This window comes from Benincasa hispida, chromosome 5, assembly GCF_027475165.1.
Source record: "Benincasa hispida cultivar pf3 chromosome 5, pf3_genome.v1.1, whole genome shotgun sequence".
Lineage (NCBI taxonomy): Eukaryota > Viridiplantae > Streptophyta > Magnoliopsida > Cucurbitales > Cucurbitaceae > Benincasa > Benincasa hispida.
In genome coordinates this window covers 44,326,716-44,345,629 of record NC_143482.1, presented here as the reverse complement: position 1 = coordinate 44,345,629, position 18,914 = coordinate 44,326,716, and the positions used below count along the sequence as shown (strand labels likewise).

Here is an 18,914-nt window from a genome sequence, read left to right as displayed (position 1 = left end):
CTAAAAAAAAAATTGGAAATATTATGAAAGTATTGAAAATATTCACACCCATATGTATGAACAATATGGGTTTATGATGTCTTGCTAATTTTGGATGAGGAGTTTCATGTTTATTTTAATTTATTTTTTAAACATTTTAGTATTCTTTTTTTATTTTTTTAAATATTTGAAAATCATGGATAAGAAAATCATTTTAGGAAATTTTATTTTAACTTTTTTTGTATATATTATTTTATAAAAGCGTAATGTAAAACCTTCTTTCTATTCTTCTAGTACCTGATTAATAACTATTATTTGCATGGATAATTTTTTTTTTTTTTGAAAATAGTAGGTTGCATATGGAGATTCTGGTTAAATGAATAATGAAAAATTAATGGTAGATAAAGAAGTCTTTTTTTTTTTTTTTTTTTAATTAAAAAATGGAAATTTGAGAAACTATAATAGTGAAGGACGAAAATAAACTATGTACGAAAGAAAAAAAGTCTAGTTTTTTTTTTCGAAAAAATATTCATTAACCAATAACCAAACCAGAACCAATATCATCCTCAAAAATAGTTGAGGAAAACCACTCAGGATCAACAAAACCCAGCCCAACATCTTATTTAGAGAGGGAAGAAGAAGCATAAGAAAAAAAATGTATAAAATTCCTAAACTCAACCACCGCACGAGCAAGACGGTGAGCTGCTCCATTTGACTACCTAGAGCACCAAGAAACAGATTTAACCTAGGTCGAACCAAACAAGAAAGAAATACAACCTGCAAAGTCAGAAAACTCAGACAAATCCTCCCCATCACCAAGAACAGCCCTCACCAAATCAATACAATCATATTCCACAAATAATGGACAAAGTGAGATATCACACGAACTAACTTGAAGGGAAAGGCAAGATAACCCATCAAGCAACGTGAGCCCTTTGAGATACTTGATAGGCAACCTGCGGTATAGCTTGGTGCACCCAACGAAGACCAGAGACCCTAAGGAGTCACGAATGATCCAGTTGATCCTGCCTGAACCACACCAATCATTCCACAAAGTATCATAATTCATCTTCCAACATCCCACATAAGGAGGGGACCACGAACCATGACTCACCTGGGTCCTAGAACTAGGCAAAGGCAGAGAAGGATAACAAATGAACCCCAACTCCTTGGAGCGTAACAAGATCTTGTGGCAAAGAAATCCCTAGTCAATGGGGTTTTTGCTATGCTTTAAGGAGTTATGATAGTTCTAGATCTCCCACAATATGATGGCCGTGACATTGCGGTTGGAGTCTCTAATAATGTCTGTCAGAGCATCCTAACAATTTGCAGTACTCCAATCGTCTCTTGAATATTCAAAGAAGCGCACTCTGAAGGGATAAAAGTAAAACCAAATACTTTTATAAAACTTACATCCCCATAACACATGGCTTGAAGATTCTACATGCTTCTTGCAAAAGGAACAAAGATTATAAGTTAAATATGGACAATTGAAAGTACATAGATTACAATATAAAATATTTCAAAATATAGGTACTAAAATGTCACTTTAACTATTTTCAACTATATTTTTATCAAAAGGCTAGTTTTGGTCATAAAAGATTGTACAACATGTAATAAACTATAATAATTATTTTCCTCTTACTTTTTGTTCTTAATTTCTTTTCATAGTAATTATGAATATGGTTTGAAATGTTTGGTATATGGAATTTTCTGGGTTTGAAAGTTTAGGCTGAAATCTCGAAACTTTGGTGTTTTTCAACCCCATGCGATTTAAAGACCTAATTACAAGAATTTCTTGAACAAAAGCAATGATTAATTTTCAGACAAAGCACAGTTAAACTATATTTTATGAGCCAAATAGGATTAATTTTTTTTTTTTAACATGTTTGTATACCAAGAAATATTAACAACTAATTGTATAAAAAAAATCAGGAATTTGTCTTACTAAAGCAATCTATAGCTAAAGTATTTTAATTTCGACCCAAATAGGGCTAATGCATTTTCAAATTAACAACAATATTGATTTTACATTTTTTAATATAAGAAAAAGATTATATTATAAATATAGAGTAGGTAAGGGATTGTTTAGGGTGTAGAGTTGGTTATAATAATCTACGATTTTTATAATATGTGGGATTATATAGTAGTGTATGCGCTAGAAAATAATAAAAAAATAAACAAACTATTGATTTTTTTTTTTAGTGGTTTCATATTTGGTGCAAGAGTTTATCCTATTGCAACAATTGTAAGCAACACATCGATTAATCGTTGTAGTTGATATGTATGACAAAAGTTTGTTTGCAATAGTTGTGCAACTATTAGAATCTATATACAATTGTGGCACTTATCTCTAAGAACATATATATTAAACTACTATAAAATGTCTATCGTGGCACTTAATTTCCGGATACGTCTAAGGATGCGTCATTTTTTAATATATATATATATTTCTAAAAAACGAGGATACTGATACGTTAAAGATACATTTTTTCTTTAAAAAAATCTATGATATAAATAAATTTAGCATACAAGTTAATAATAATAGCACAAAATAGAATACAAACACTGAAATACAATATAATAAAAGCAACATCTAAGATGTTGAAGTACAATAATTAATAAAATACAATAGAAAAATGACTCATATTACAAAGAAGAAGAAGAAAATTAGAGAGAGAAGTATGAAGATAAACGAAGAACTTATTGTTAAAGATATCCAAATGGTTTATGTTTTGGTGGACTTTGTAGGGATTCAAATGTGAAGATGGAAATTAGATGATTCTAATCTCGGGTTTGGTCTGTTTTTTTTTTCTTCTAGTTTTGAACTCGAGTAATGAGTTTTTTAAATAGATTGCCTAATTTTAGATTGTGAAAGATTAAATGAGTTACTTGTCTTTTTTTAAAAAAATATGCATAAAAATAGATACGTCAAATCACGTGTCAGATACGTATCTGGAAAATATCTGAAAGTATAGATACGTCAAATCGCGTGTCAGATATGTCTCTGGGAAATATCTGAAAATATCAGTATCCGATACGTATCTGATACTGATTCTTTGCCTCATACGAAATATCTATGTTTCATAGAATAGTTTTTAGCACAGATATTTCTACTATTGCAGTAATGTAAGTTATAAATACTGATTCTTTGCGATAGTAGTAATGTAAGTTGAAATATCTGTACTTCATAGAATAGAATGCACTCCTAAAAATAATTTTTAGCACATTAGAAAAAAATTTATAATATAAGTTGAAATTAAACTATTAATCTTAATTAGATATTTGAAAATAATTAAATAAAATTCTTGCATATTAACATTTTACTTATTTTTATAACAAAAGTTTAAATAAATAACCTGAGTAGCTCAAACCAACTTGACCCAAAATATTTCATAGTTGATTGGATTCATTATTTAATAAAGGTTATTTGGGTTGAAAAAATTTTACAACCCGAAGTTTCGAACAAATGAATTGGATCTAAAAAAGTGTTTTAACCCAACCTAACCTAATCCTACGAACACCTTTATCTAAGACTTAGGGTTGCTTTTTAATCTACTATTGATATATCATTTAAAAAAAATTATAAAGAAGTTACATACCTTTCCAATTTATGGATTGATAAATTTTCACTTTAGTTCTTTTTTTAAAAAAAAAAAAAAAAATACAACAAATGGGGTATGCAATTAAATCTCCAACTTCAAAGAAATATATATCAATAACTTCTTTACTTTAGCATCATTTAAACATTTCATTATCTTAGAAACCTAAAGTAATAAGATAAATTTTAGGGGTTGTTGCAAATATACGAATCAAGCTCAACATATTCACAGATATAGTACAATGCAAAATAATTTGTAGATATAGACTATTCGAGTTTATCATAGATAGGATCATATCATCAGTAAGAGTCTATTAGTGATAGAGAAGTCAATCAACAATAGAGTCTACTAAATGTAGATTTTGCAATTATCCTAAATATTAATATCGACATATATAGAGAACGAAAATCCATTCAATTGGGTCTAAATATTGATAGCAATAAATGTTTTAATTAGGCCTCGTTCACTTATTTAATAGAAATGAAAAATCATACTATTACGTTTGAAAATAGATACTAATAAATGCTCTAATTACGCCTCATCCACTCAATCGATAGAAAATGAAAATTCATTTAATTAGGTCCAAAAAATGGTAGCAATATTATAAGGTTCTAATTTGGTGACATTTACTCATTAAAAATGTGTGAAGTATCAAAGTTAGCTTAGGTCAACGATAATTGACATGACCTTCCTGTCTAAAAATCGAAAATTTGATCCTTCATCCTTTTATAGTTGTTCTACTTAAAAAAAATTATTTGTAGATTATTGATTTTCATTTTTAATTGGCCGATAAACTAAAAAGGTTAAAATAACTTTTTGATCTATACATTTGAACCAATATCCATGTTCTTTGATATATCTAATTTTAGTTCATATATTCTCAATCAATCTTAAATTTAATATTTCATAAAGTTTTTTTATTAATCAAAATTGATTAAATAATTATAATAATTTTCATGTAAGAAAATATACTATGTGAATGAGTTTCAAAAATTCATAAATTAAAATAGTATTTTAACAAATGAACAACTTTTCTTGCTTACTTTCTTTTATCATTCTATTATTACTTTAAAAAAAAAAAAAAAAAGAAAAAAAAGAAAAGAAAAGAAAAGAAAAGAAGTAAATGTGTATTCACATTTCAACTAATAGTTTCTTACTTTTGACAAAAATCTTGGGAAGAAATTGAGATGGGAGTGATTCAAAATTCTAGAAGTCGACTCTTTCTACTAACTATATAGTTGGACCTTTCTTAATTTCTTATCTTACAATATTGTATATATATATAATTTTAAATTTTAAATTTTAAACATTTTATTTTAATTTCAATATCATATAAGGGTCACAATTATAGTTAAACCATTTTCTTTCTAACCGTGTATATATAAAGGTTTGAATCTTATTTAAATATACAAAGCTTTATTTAATTCCATAATTTTTAAACTTTCAAGATAAATATTGAATTTAAGAGAAAATATTTTAAATGACAAAATTATTGAAAATGTTTATAAATAATAGCAAAATATCACAGTATATTTATAAAGACTACTATTTGTATCTATTATAACATAGATATTAGTCTATTAGACACAAATAGTAATCTATTGCAGTCTATCTCGATCTGTCATAAATAGATAGTAAAATTTTGCTATATTTATAAATATTTTGATTCGTGTTCCTATATTTAAAAACAACCCTAAATTTAAAATATGACTTCATTGTCATTCTGATATGTTTATGAAAACACATTAATATAAAAGTTTAGGACTATGGTTTCGTTTAATAACTATTTTCTTTTTAATATTTTTTTTATTTTTTTTATTTTTCAAATCTGTGCTTTGTAAATCACATCAACACCTTTAGAGTGATTTACCATTCCGAAGCAAATATGTAATTTTTTAATCAAATCACAAAAGTTTAAAAGGTTTTCAAAAACTATATTTTTTTAGTTTTCAAAAAATTTGGCTTGGTTCTTAAAATTCTTCACAAAAGTAGATTAAATAAATAAATAAACTCTATGACACAAATAGTGTTTATAAGTATAATTTTTTAAAACTAAATTAAAATTCGAATAGTCATCAAACAAGGCCTACACCATTTATTTGTTATATGAATAAAATAAATAATTAATTGTATCACCATTAAAAAAAAAGATTGAACTTAGAAATAGGTAATGAGATTCAAGATATTTACTCCTAAATTTGCATGTTGTATTAATTTTATTCTAAAATTTCCATTTCATCAAATTGCATCAAATTTTTGATAAATGTTGGAATATGAACCTTAATCATGGAAAAATGTTCAGTTTCTACTCTTTTGATACGTTTACATTTGAGAATTCATTAAAAAAAAGTATTCTCATGTTTAAAATGAATTATGAAATGCATGAATTATGTTCAAAGTTATTAAATTAAATACATGAATTATGTTCATTTTGACTTATTAACTTATTTATACTAATATAAATCTAATGCTAAACAAATATTAACAAAATAACTTTAAGTTGAAATAAATTATATACATCTATAAAATCTAATAATTTAACACGTGAATCAGTAAAAAAGATAATATATTAAGTTATCATTCAATTTGACAAAATTGAAAGTCTAAACTAATAAATGATAAAGTTTAATAAGTTTAAAGATACAAATTTATAAAATAAATGTAAATTTAACTAACACAAAATTTATTAGTTTTGACTTAGGTGTTCGAATCCTACACCCAACAAATAATAATAAATAAATACGAGTCACGTGATAAACAACATGTTCTAAATTATGTAGATATATGGTTTGTGGATACTGAATAGTAATATAGATGCGTCATGGACTATCTCAGCACTAGCATGAAATGACTTAATTACCCTTTGACGACTGACTTCAAATTATTCTTCCGAACATTCAGGCCAACTAAATGAAATGAGTGGTCCACGTCATCTTGTACCGTCACGTCAGCATTCTTAATTTTTCTCTCCAACTTTTCTGGTTTCTTCTAATTTTTCTTGTTCTTTTTCTTGAAAAAGTTGGAGTTGGCCTACCAAACACACCCAAATAAAGAAATAAATAAATAAATAAATAAAACTTTGGTGTGTGTTTTGTTGAATTTATTTTATTTTTTATTTTTTTTATCATCTTTAAGTAAGATTGTGTCAATAAATTAATCTCTAATCTTCTTATCAATCTAGGTGATAAAAATTCAATATAGCACTTTTATATATATAATAATTTTGAGTTCAACATATGCTAATATAATTTAGCTACCTAACAAATTGGTAATTAGCAATGAGTTTGATGATATCATATTTTGGTTTGAGAGTATGGAAGTTAGGTATAGATCATGAGTTTGAGTTGGGGTTTTAAATTATTAACTTGACTTAATAATGAGAAAATGACTAAGAGCTAAAATATTGCTTTTGTGTGAAATTTGATAATTTCCTTTGAATTTATATGTTAGGAATTTTCTTTTTAGAAGATTAAAATTCAAGTCAAGGGAAAATATTTAAACTTATGACCTATAAAGAAAGTTACTAATAGTTTAATAATGTTATCTTAGTCCTTAGTTGCATAAATAAAATTCAATTCTCACTTGATTTTTTAAAAAAATATATATTAATAGATATTCTTGACAATAGTCAAATGACATAAGCAAATAAACAAAAGAGATCAATAAGATCTTGATCCTCAAAGCATTTTAAACAAAGTTCACATGTATGCTTGTACATGACATAGAAGATGACACACAATATTCAAATTATTAATCTTTACTGTTGTGAATTTGAGGAGCATAACGGGTACACAGATATAGAGAAAATATAATATAATAATTTTAAATATATAAAATAAAATAACTAAAAACATAAAATAACTAATATTATAAAATTGGATAATATGAAAATTAGTGGAAGTGAAATTCTCACCCATGCATGTGTGATTTTAAGATCCACCACTATTTATAGACAAAGTGACAAGTAGGATGTGGGCTTACATGGACGTCAGACATGAATAATTACAAGACATATAGACAACATGAAGGGTGACACATACCTTTGGTACACTAAGCAATGAACATCTATTTATTATTATAATATTCATAATACTCCCCCTTATATATCCACATATATATATATATATATATATATATATATAATATGCCTCCTTAAAACCTTACTAGAAAAACCTAATGACTCCTAGGGAAGGAAAAAGAGTACATATTTTATATAATCTAAAAGAATACAATATATTTACTCCCCTTATGAAAACATCTCTTAAGATCTCTAAGTCGCCGCATTCCAATGTTGTGCACCAATTTTTCAAAAGTTGTAAATAAGTTGCCTGGTTATCATTCGAACAAATTTGTTGTACAGTGATGTCGCCATTTTCTTCATGACCATGAGTGTAAAAAAGCTTCGGTTAAATATGCTTTGTTCTATCTCCTTTAATATATCCTCCTTTGATTTGGGTAATGCAAGTTGTGTTGTCTTCGTATAATATTATTGGAAGATTTTTATTAAGACAAGCCACACGTTTCACGATTGGGTTGAGTCATTGATTTTAGCCATACACATTCTCGACTAGCCTCGTGAATTGCAAGAATTTTAGCAAGATTTGAGGAAGTGACCATTATAGTTGGTTTCATCGATCACCATGATATAACAGTTCCTCTACATGTGAACAGATAATCTGTTTGAGATCTAGCTTTATGTGGATCAGATAAATATTCAGAATCTGCATAACCAATTAGATCAAAATTTGATTTATTTGAATAAAACAAACCCATATCGGTTGTTCATCGGAGATAATGGAGTATATGCTTAATTCCTTTCCAATGTATTTTTTGTAGGAGAAAACTATATCTAGCTAACAAATTTACTGAAAATGCAATATCTGGCCTTTTATTATTAGCAAGATACATAAGTGAACTAATTGCACTAAGATGTGGTACTTCAGATGTAACGACCCGACCTTTTGAGTACTCTGATAAGGGTCGTTACTCAAAATTACACATTTACATTCAAAACATTTTGACCATTGAAGAAAATAAATTGCAATAATAAAGACAGTTTTCCAAAATAAATAACAAATAAGAAAAACCTTTGTTCGGGGCCCCTAAAATAATGAAAAAAAAAAAAACTTAAACAAATAAAATTTTGACCAATATCGAGTTTCAAATAAAAACTTTTAAATAGCTTGAAAATATAAATTGAGCGGAAGCGATTTACATGTCCTATATAATACGATCACAGATCCCTCTTGTCATCCGCCGATTCGTTCCTATCATTACCTGAAAAACATAAATTAAGAAAGGTTGAGTATAAAATACTCAGTAAGTGATCCCATTAACGGGATCAGGCTATGCATCCACTAGCAAAGAAAAATAGCCCGTGGTTCATATAGCTACATCGATTTTTGATGATGAAAAGAAAACCGAAAGACGTACTATCTTACCTTGATATGCATGTCTAGCAGGTCGTAGGCACACCGTCAAACATGAAAATAACATGAACGTGAACCCATCGACTCACGCATGTCTATCGACCCATAGGTACACCGTCAAACATGGAAATAACATGAACGTAAACTTGTCAGCTCACGCATGTCTAGCGGCCTGTAGGCACACCGTCAAACATGAAATATGAAAAAAAGTAACATGAACGTAAACCTATCGGCTCACGCATGTCTAACGGCCCGTAGGCACACCGTCAAACATGGAAAAATAACATAAACGTGAACCTTTCAACTTACGCATGTCTAACGGCCCGTAAGCACACCATCAAACATGAAACTAGACCCGTAAGTCCTTTGAAATAAAATATGCGTCAAGGCGAGACAGTAAACCGCTCTATTGATCTATTCATGCATCACATACATAATATCAGTACTGATTAGAAATTCGACCATGCTCATAATACTTATAACTGTCATGCAACAAGTAAAACATAATGACAAAATCATGCTTCAAGAATCCATTAGTTAACTTTATAATTCTACACTAGGTCGCCTGGCACAAAGGCACCGATAATAGTACCACTTACTTGAACTTGGTAAAAAACGCAAAACAAAATCTCCTTAGAACTTCTTTAGCACACTTGAATCAACCTAAAATTGTGGCTTGGTCCAAGACAAATTCCAATACTCGATTTAATTAGCCAGTCTGATCATGAATTAAATCCAAAATCAATAACTTAATTTTCCCACCATTACTCTCAATCCAAAAGAATAACCATCCAACAACTTACCCAAAACTTACCGATCTTTACCAATTTTCTGCAAAACGAAAAATGGTCTCTAGCTTGATGGTCAATGTCTCAAAACTTTCAAATCTTGAATCTAAGTTTCACGCCAAAGAGAGGTTACTAATTTAATCCAAAATCAAATGGGTGAACTTCACCTCCTAAATTATAAGGAAAAATAAGTCTTACCCAAGGTTTTCCTCAAAATTCCAACAAAGATCGGGGCAGTGGAGGCCGACGGCACGTCGACTTGTGGCTGCCATAGATAGGCAGCAGGTGTTGCTGTCAAACGGCATAAATTGTTTAGGCTAGCGACTGGTAGTGAGGGTCTTGCATGAGGAGGGTTTGTGAGAGTGAGAGAGAAGGGGAATTTCTAGTTTTACAGATTTTATTCAGCAACGATTACGAACAAACCAAAGCTTTAAACAACGATCCAACCATTCAAAATGAAATTCTATATGTCTCGAACAGACCAAATTTCCCCGACAATCGACAATTTTGTGGAAGCTGTCGCTAAAAAACCGAATTGCTTTCTCCCCAATTTTTGGCCTCTTTTCACTCTCATTTAATTTCGAAAAAAAATCTTAATTCTTTTATTTTTTTTTCAAATTTTGAAAAGATGAGTAAAATATTTTTATCACAATATCTCCAAAATCTCCAAAGATTCTATTAAATTTATAAATCAATCAACTCCTCAAATTATCTTAATTTAGGCTTCAAAAACCAAAATTAAAGCATAAGATCCATCAATTTAAAACAAATTAAATCCTTCCAAATATTTAAATCAATTCAAAACCATGTGAAAATAATTATCTCTTTTAATTTTTTTTAAGTTGGCTCTAAAATTCAAAATCAAAGGGAAGCAAAATTCAATATTTTCAAGATAATAAGTTCGAATATCTAATCAATTAAATTCAATTTAACCAATAAAAGTTTTTCAATTATTTCAATTTAACCTCAATTTTCTAAATGTAAGAGAAATTTAAACTCAATAATTTTAGATAATTAACTTAAATTTTTTTGAAATTTGGGATGTTACATCAGAATCAAGAAGTTCTTCATTATCTTTTCGAGGTCGAAATATATCTTTCTTTATATCCAATGAATGGACTTCCGTATATTTAATGGATATGTTTTGTCCATATAAAATCTTTTTAAAATTTTTCTGTATAACTTGACTAATGATGTAACAACCCAGATTTGTACGCATACAGGAAATTAAATGTCAAATGTTAAGCCGGACGGAATTTTATTTAAAGGGGTGGTAAATGTAATGCCCTAACCTTAATTTAGAAAGCAGGAAAACAAATAAAATATATAATTAAGAATGAAAAATATATAAATTTAATAGAAAAATCGGGTGAAAATTTAGAAGGGGAAAAAATAGGAAATTTATTCATTATCCAAAATAATGAATAAGGGAGCAGAATTAGGGAGGATTAATTAGAAGTTGGACGCTAGCTAATCCAGGAGACAACGGGCAGTAGATAACTTTTTGTTTGGGCACTGCTCATTGGAAGAATTGAAGGTGAATTAATTGCCCATATACTCTTAAAATTTGAAAGAGTTAAAAAGAGGAAGTGGAATCAACAAACAGTGAAGGCAACCATGCGTGAAAACTAGCAAGATTGGAGAGAAAATTGGAGAGAGCGAGATTCTCAGCGAGACAGTGGGAGAGAGCGGGAGCAAGAGCGAGAGGGGGAGCGAGACCAGTGAGAGCGAGAGTGAGACCAGCGATAGCGAGAGTCACAAGAGCAAACCAGCGAGAAAGCTGAAGAGAGTGTGATTCTGAGAACATAAAGAGCGAGATTTGGACAGAAGCATAGATTATGTGTTGAATTTGGCCACGATCTTATAAATTATACATGGAAAAACCCTAAAATTGAATACAAACAAAGAATGATGACGTAAGGACAAACGTTAGCCAAGATTAGGTGTCTTATTGAGAGGAATCCTTAAACCCTAAGTAATTTTAAAGAAGCCACCTGTAGGATGATTTGTCACACTGAGAAGAGCTGAAAACTACTATAAATAGGACCCTTTGCCGAAGATTTAACCCATTCTCAAACAAATCTCAGTAACAAAGAATCATGTGAAAAAGTAAGTGTGAGTGAGGAAGTTCTGTGAGGTTAAAAGAGAAAAGCTCGGGTAAGGTACTGCCCAAAATTCCTTCTAGTTTAAAAAGGGAAAACTTTACTGATCAAATCATAAAGAATAATAAGGAATAACTAGATCACAGTAAGTAGTTTATCTCACCTTCTCTTTAAATGTTCTATGGTAGTGTACCTTTATTATGTTGCATGATTATGTTAATTGTTATATTGCATTACTGTTTAGAACACGTTTCTCTACAAGGGACCCCATGCATTATGTTTGTTCACGATTACATTAAAATCAAGTTTTAATTAGGTGTAAGTTATGCTTCCAGTCTAATCTTACGTTTATGTTAATGGTTGATGTTGGATGCGACTCTGGCCCTACTGACTGCATGACCCGCTAATCATCAGATGGGTTAGTTTCCACTTAAGTTCTCATCTTCCTATCAGGGCGGAGAAATTTATGCTTCCAGGGCTGGCAGGGCATGTATGGTTGCACCCCTCTAGGCCTATCTTACGTTATGTTTACGCTAGGGACTAGCAGGGTATGTATGGTTGCACCCCTCTAGTCCAATATTACGTTTATGCTAATGGTTGATGTTGGATGCGACTCTGGCCCTATTGACTGCATGACCCGCTAATCATCAGATGGGTTAGTTTTCGCTTAGGTTCTCATCTTCCTATCAGGGCGGAGAGATTTATGTTGGAAGCATAACCGACCACCACATGTTATTATACGTTTTCGGTTCTAACCATATGTTTTCATGACATGTTGCTTGTGATTGTGCATTTGGTCACTACTCTACGTGAGAACTACTTACTGGGTATATTATATACTCATCCTATATTTTTACAGACTTTGTAGGTAAGTACACAACGTAGATGGTAGAATTGGACGTCGCTCAAATGGCCAACCATCAAACTCACTATTATAGGCACATGCATTTTGTACCACCACGCTAATATTTTATGGATCCTGGTGTTTTGATAAATAAACTTTTTATATAGTTTTTCTATCTAATTAATAAAATTTAGATATGTTCTTTGAAATTTTCACCTAAACTCATCTCATGATAGAAAAGTCTAAGTATGCATGTCGTAGCGGTCGGATCATAATGTGTAAGGATTCGGACGTTACAAATGAATAAATATTCCATCTACTAAATGCTCAATTTGCAAACCAAAACAAAATTTATTTTTTCCGAGATCTTTCATCTCAAATTATTTCTTAAGATATTCTATTGCCTTGAAAGCTGTTCCAATTATATTCAAGTCATCAGCATATACAGTTATAAAAGCAAATCTTGATTGTGTTTTCTTTATAAAAACACATAGACATATTGGATTATTTTGATATATTTCTTTCAATAAATATCCACTCAGGCGATTGTACCACATCCGTTCTGATTGTTTCAATCCATATAGTGATCTCTATGACTTTTTTTAATACCATTCCCGAAAATTTGATGTATATGTTTCAGGTACCTTAAATTCTTCTAAGATTCTCATATAAATATCATTATCAAGAGATCCATATATATGCTGTGACTACATTCATAAGATACATATCTAGACTTTTATACACAGTCAAGCCAATTAAATATCTTAATGTAATTGCATCCACCACTGGAGAATACGTTTTCTCAAAATCAATACCAGGTCTTTGTGAAAAACCTTGTGCAACTAGTCTTGGTTTATATCTTGTGACCTCATTATTTTCATTTTTTTTCCTCACAAATTTTTCCGTTCAAACTACTAATCCAAAAGCCTGACGTTTTGAAAGTGAGTTTAATTTTGCCTCGATTGTTTCTTTCCACTAAAGCCAATTTTTTCTATGTCGACATTCTTCAACAAATTTTGGTTCAAGATCCTCATTTTCATATATAATATCAAGAGCAACATTATACCCAAATCTGTTGTCAATAATTACATTAGTTCGATTCCATCTTTTTCCTGTCATGACATAGTTTATTGAAATATTATTATTATCTTTAGGTATTTCACCTTCCTCACTAGTCATGTCGAAGATTTTTTATGGGTATTTACATCCTCAACCAAGTCTTTTTCACTATTAATTATTTTTTCATTTTCGAGAATTTTTATCTTTGGAACCCACTGGTCTACTACACTTTTGGCATGTTCTAGAATCATTAGTGACAACTTGTTGTGTTGGGATATCAATTTTCAATGGAACATTTACAGCTAGCATATGTGACCTAGTTACTTTCTTTGCATCTATAAATGTATCTAGTAATTGATTTGCTATATCTTGCAAATGAATTATTTTATGAACTTCAAGTTCACATTGATCTGTATGGGATCAAAATGAGACAATAACGATGCATTTTATGTAATTTCTTTTTCCGACTTCTTAATTCCTCCCCCTAATTTTGAAAAATTTGTCTCATTAAAATGATAATTAACAAATCGTACAGTAAAGATATCACTCGTCAGGGGTTCAAGATATTTAATAATTGATGGGGAATCATATCCAACATATATTCCTAACCTCCTTTGAGGACCCGTCTTAGTGCGTTGTGGTGGAGCAATTGGAACATATACTAAACATCCAAAAATTCTCAGATGGGAACTACTTACTCATAACCATAAACTAATTGTAATGGCGGGTACTTATGATAAACTACTGACCTAATGCATACAAGTGACGCTGCATGCAAAAAAGCATGTCCTCATACAGATGAAGAAGCTTAGCTCTCATAAGTAATGATCTTGCAATTAATTGCAAACATTTTATAAATGATTCTGCTAAACCATTTTGTGTATGAATATGAGCTACAGGATGTTCAACACTTATCCCAATTGACATACAATAATTATCAAAAGCTTGAAATGTAAATTCACCAGCATTATCAAAACGAATAGTCTTAATTATATAATCAGGAAATTATGCTCTTAACTTAATTATTTAAGCAAGTAATTTTGCAAATGTAAGATTTTGACTTGATAATAAACACACGTGTGACCATCTATTGGATGCATTTATTAATACTATAAAATATCTAAATGGTCCACTTGGTGGGTTAATAGATTTATATATATCACCATGAATTCATTCTAAAAATGCAGGTGATTCAGTCCCCACTTTAGTTGGTGATGGTCTAATTATTAATTTTCCTTGAGAGCAAGCATCACATGAAAATTCATTAGATTAAAGAATCTTTTGGCTCTTCAATGGATGTCCATTTGAATTCTTATCATTATAGATCCTGGATGACCCAATCGGTCATGCCAAATTGTAAATATGTCTGGATTCATGAACTTCAGGTACATTGTTGCATATGTTTCAATTACTCATATATGAGTATAATACAATCTAGAAAATAAAGTAGGAAACTCTTCCAATATACGTTTTTCATTTGAGACTATGGATATAATATATAGATACTCTACATTATTCTTACTATCAGTCTCAATATGATAACCATTGCAATGTATATCTTTAAAACTTAGAAGATTTCTCTTTGATTGACTAGAGAACAATGCATTATCAATTGTAAATTTTGTTCATCTACGCAAAATAATATTTGTTTTTCTAAAACCTTCTATCAAGTTTGTAGAACCTAATATTGTGTTTACTTTTGCATTCAGCATTGTCAATTTGGAAAAGTATTTTTATTTGTAAGTATTGTATGTGTAGTTGCACTGTCTGTCAGACATAGATATTCTTTACTCATTTTTGAGTCACCCAACATATGAAAATGATCCATATTTCTTCATTAAAAGAAAATAATTACAATAAGAAAAATAAAACTTAAAATATATAATAGTTACTAAAAAACATGAAGATAGATAAAAGAAAATAATAACATTAAGTCTAGATATTCTCAAAATTAAAAGAAACACTTGATGTTCCATCAACTGCGCCAATCTTCTCTTCAGAAGATTCAAAGAAGTCTGCTACATCTAAATTTGTCATATGGGATGGGTCAAATATGTCATTATCCTGGTATGCAAAATTTGCTTCCACATTTTTCTCTTTTTCCTTCAGGGAGGCTTGATAGAGGTCAACTAAATGTTTTGACGTACAATAGGTACTTAACCAATGCCCAATCATTCCGCATCGGAAGCATTTATTTTCAACACTTTTTGAACTCTTATCTTGTGAAGCTTTTCCTTTGTGGTCATCATTTTGTGTGGTTTTTTTGAAATTTGAATGATTAAAACAACCACCACGAAAATAATAATTATTTCTTCCTCTACCACGATCACGACCTCGACCACGACCACGTCCTCGACTACGATTATTATTAAAATTCACAGCATTCAGCTCTGGGAATGGTGTCGTTTCGTTTGGTCGAGATTAATGATTTTTCATCAATAACTCGTTGTTTTGTTCGTCTACGAGAAGACATGAAATTAATTCAGAATACTATTTAAAACCTTTCTCTCGATATTGCTGCTACAAGAGGATATTCGAGACATGAAATGTAGAAAATATATTCTCTAACATATCGACATCAGTAATTTTCTCTCTACATAATAACAATTTTGAACTGATTTTAAATAATGCGGAGTTGTAATCACTTACTAATTTGAAATCTTATAGAATCAAGTATATCCACTCATAACGAGCTTTAGGAATAATAATTTTTTTTTTTTTTTTTTTTTGATCACACATCTCTTTTAAATCTTTCCATAAGATATGAGGATCTTTTATTGTAAGATACTCTATTTTCAATCCCTCATGGAGATGATAACGAAGAAAAATCATAATTTTTGCTTTGTCCTCATTCGATGTCGTATTTCTTTCTTTAATAGTCTCCCCAATATTCATAGCATCTAGGTGGATTTCAACATCAAGTACCCATGACAAATAATTATTGCCGTTAATATCAAGAATGACAAATTCTAATTTTGTGAGATTTTTCATGGCAACACTATCATAAAATATTGTACTTATGTTAGAAATTTAATAGATATTGAATATGCAAAATAACATTAAATTTATTAATTATAACGAAGAGGGAAAAACCGACATACCTTTAGAACCTATCTTTAGTAGGAAAAACGACAGGAGCTTGTACTGATAACGTGTTGTGAATTTGAAGAGACAACGAAAACACGGATATAGAGAAAATATAATATAATAATATATTTATTTAATAATATTAAATATATAAAATATAATATAAAATAAAATAACTAAAAACATAAATTAACTAAAATTATAAAATTGGATAATATAAAAATTAGTGGAAGTAGAATTCTCACAGATGTATGTATGATTTTAAGATCCACCAAACGTCACCATTTATAGGCAAAGTGACAAGTAGGATGTGGACTTACATGGACACCAAACATGATTAATTACAAGACACATGGAGAACATGAAGAGTGACACGTGATTTTAGGATACTAAGCAATTGACATTTATTTATTATTATAATATTCATAATATTTACAAATATGTTTTTTTATCAGTAATTATTATTATTATTATTATTTTAAGATTTCATATGGTTTATTTATAAATAAGCACGATTTTTTCTTCATCATATCATCAAAACATATTTCTATTTATTATTTAGGGCATATATTAATTTTTATACCCCTAAACTTTGTGGGTTTATCAATTAAAACTATAAACTAATAATTATATTAATATAACCTTCGTAAGTATATCAAATTACACCTTCAATAAGATTTTGTTCAATCACTAACATCATGTAAAACTTATAATTTGATCAATTAAACTTCTAAATATTCTTAAGCCAATCAATTTAGATCATTCATTAATGATTACATTTGAAAACCGTTAATGCATTAATGCTTAAACGTGTGTAGAATTTCTTTAAATGTTGGTTTTATAAAATGAACAATTAAAGTAAATGCATAGATGAATCTAAAAGAAAATTTTGATTAAAAGTCGAAATTCATTGATTAAATGTATAAATATTTAGACTTAGTCTTTGTGGTTAAGAAGGTTAGAGATTCTTTAAGAGGGTTGGTTGATGTTTCTTAGGGACTATTCTTAGCCTCTTGAAGTTGTATTTATACTCATACTTCTCTTTACAAATTAACTTGTGAAATACATTTGTAATATGGTAATAGAGCCAAATTAGGCAATTTCTACCATCTCCAGCCCTCTGTCCACAAGTCTATGTCCTCTGTTCACAACCAATAGATTTCTGTTCCCAAATTTATCGGACCCCTGTTTCCAGATTCCTCCGCCTCTGCCACCCAAATCTATTGCCTCCGCCTCACATAACTCCCTATTCGCACAACGAGCCGAGTCAGTCCACCTTAATAAGCCGATCAGATCTCTGTTTCTAGATCCACTGGACTCGTCTCCATCGCTCAAAGAGGTTTGTGCCCTTTATTCGCCAACATTGCCCGTGCACTCTATTCACCGACATCACATCAGCTCCCACCAAGCCAGCCCACCAGATCCCTATTCATCGTGCCATATCCCAAACAAGCTAGATCCAAACAACGAGCCAAAAGCCGACCATCAAACGAGAGTTGATCCAACGAGCTGTTTTCGTCAAGTCAAGCCTCAAATGAACCGAGCCAGTCCAACAAGCCAAGCCAATCCAACAAGCCAAGCCAATCCAACAACCCAAGCCACTAAGCCGTGCCGACGAGCTATTTTGTTTCCAACGGAGTCGAGCTGCCGAGCCAAGCCATCAGTCAACTGAGCCAAACTGAGTCACAAGCCTTTTTTTTTTTTTTTTTTTTGCTTTCTTCCCAATTGAGCCAAGCCAAATCACATGGAGAAGGATCATGTGTTTCGCCCTATTAGTACTATACTTGATGGGACAAATTATCTTACCTAGGCCCATCAAATGAAGAGTTTTCTAATAGGGCGTAAGTTAGGCTCATCCATATTAAGTTTAATGCATTTGATGACATCAAGAGTTTATGGGATTTCCTGTCTACATGTTTTCAATTTATTAGATTAGCTCATTTTTATCAACTGCACAACACTCTTATTAGTCTTAGTCAGGAGACTGGCTTATCCGTTAACGAATATCTGGCCACACTTCAACC

The 18,914-nt window shown here is 30.2% G+C and overlaps 1 pseudogene; it reads right to left on the bottom strand.

The window, feature by feature from the left end:
- Window positions 1-511: 511 nt before the first annotated feature.
- Window positions 512-16,794, bottom strand: LOC150036180 (uncharacterized; annotated as a pseudogene).
- Window positions 16,795-18,914: the final 2,120 nt, after the last annotated feature.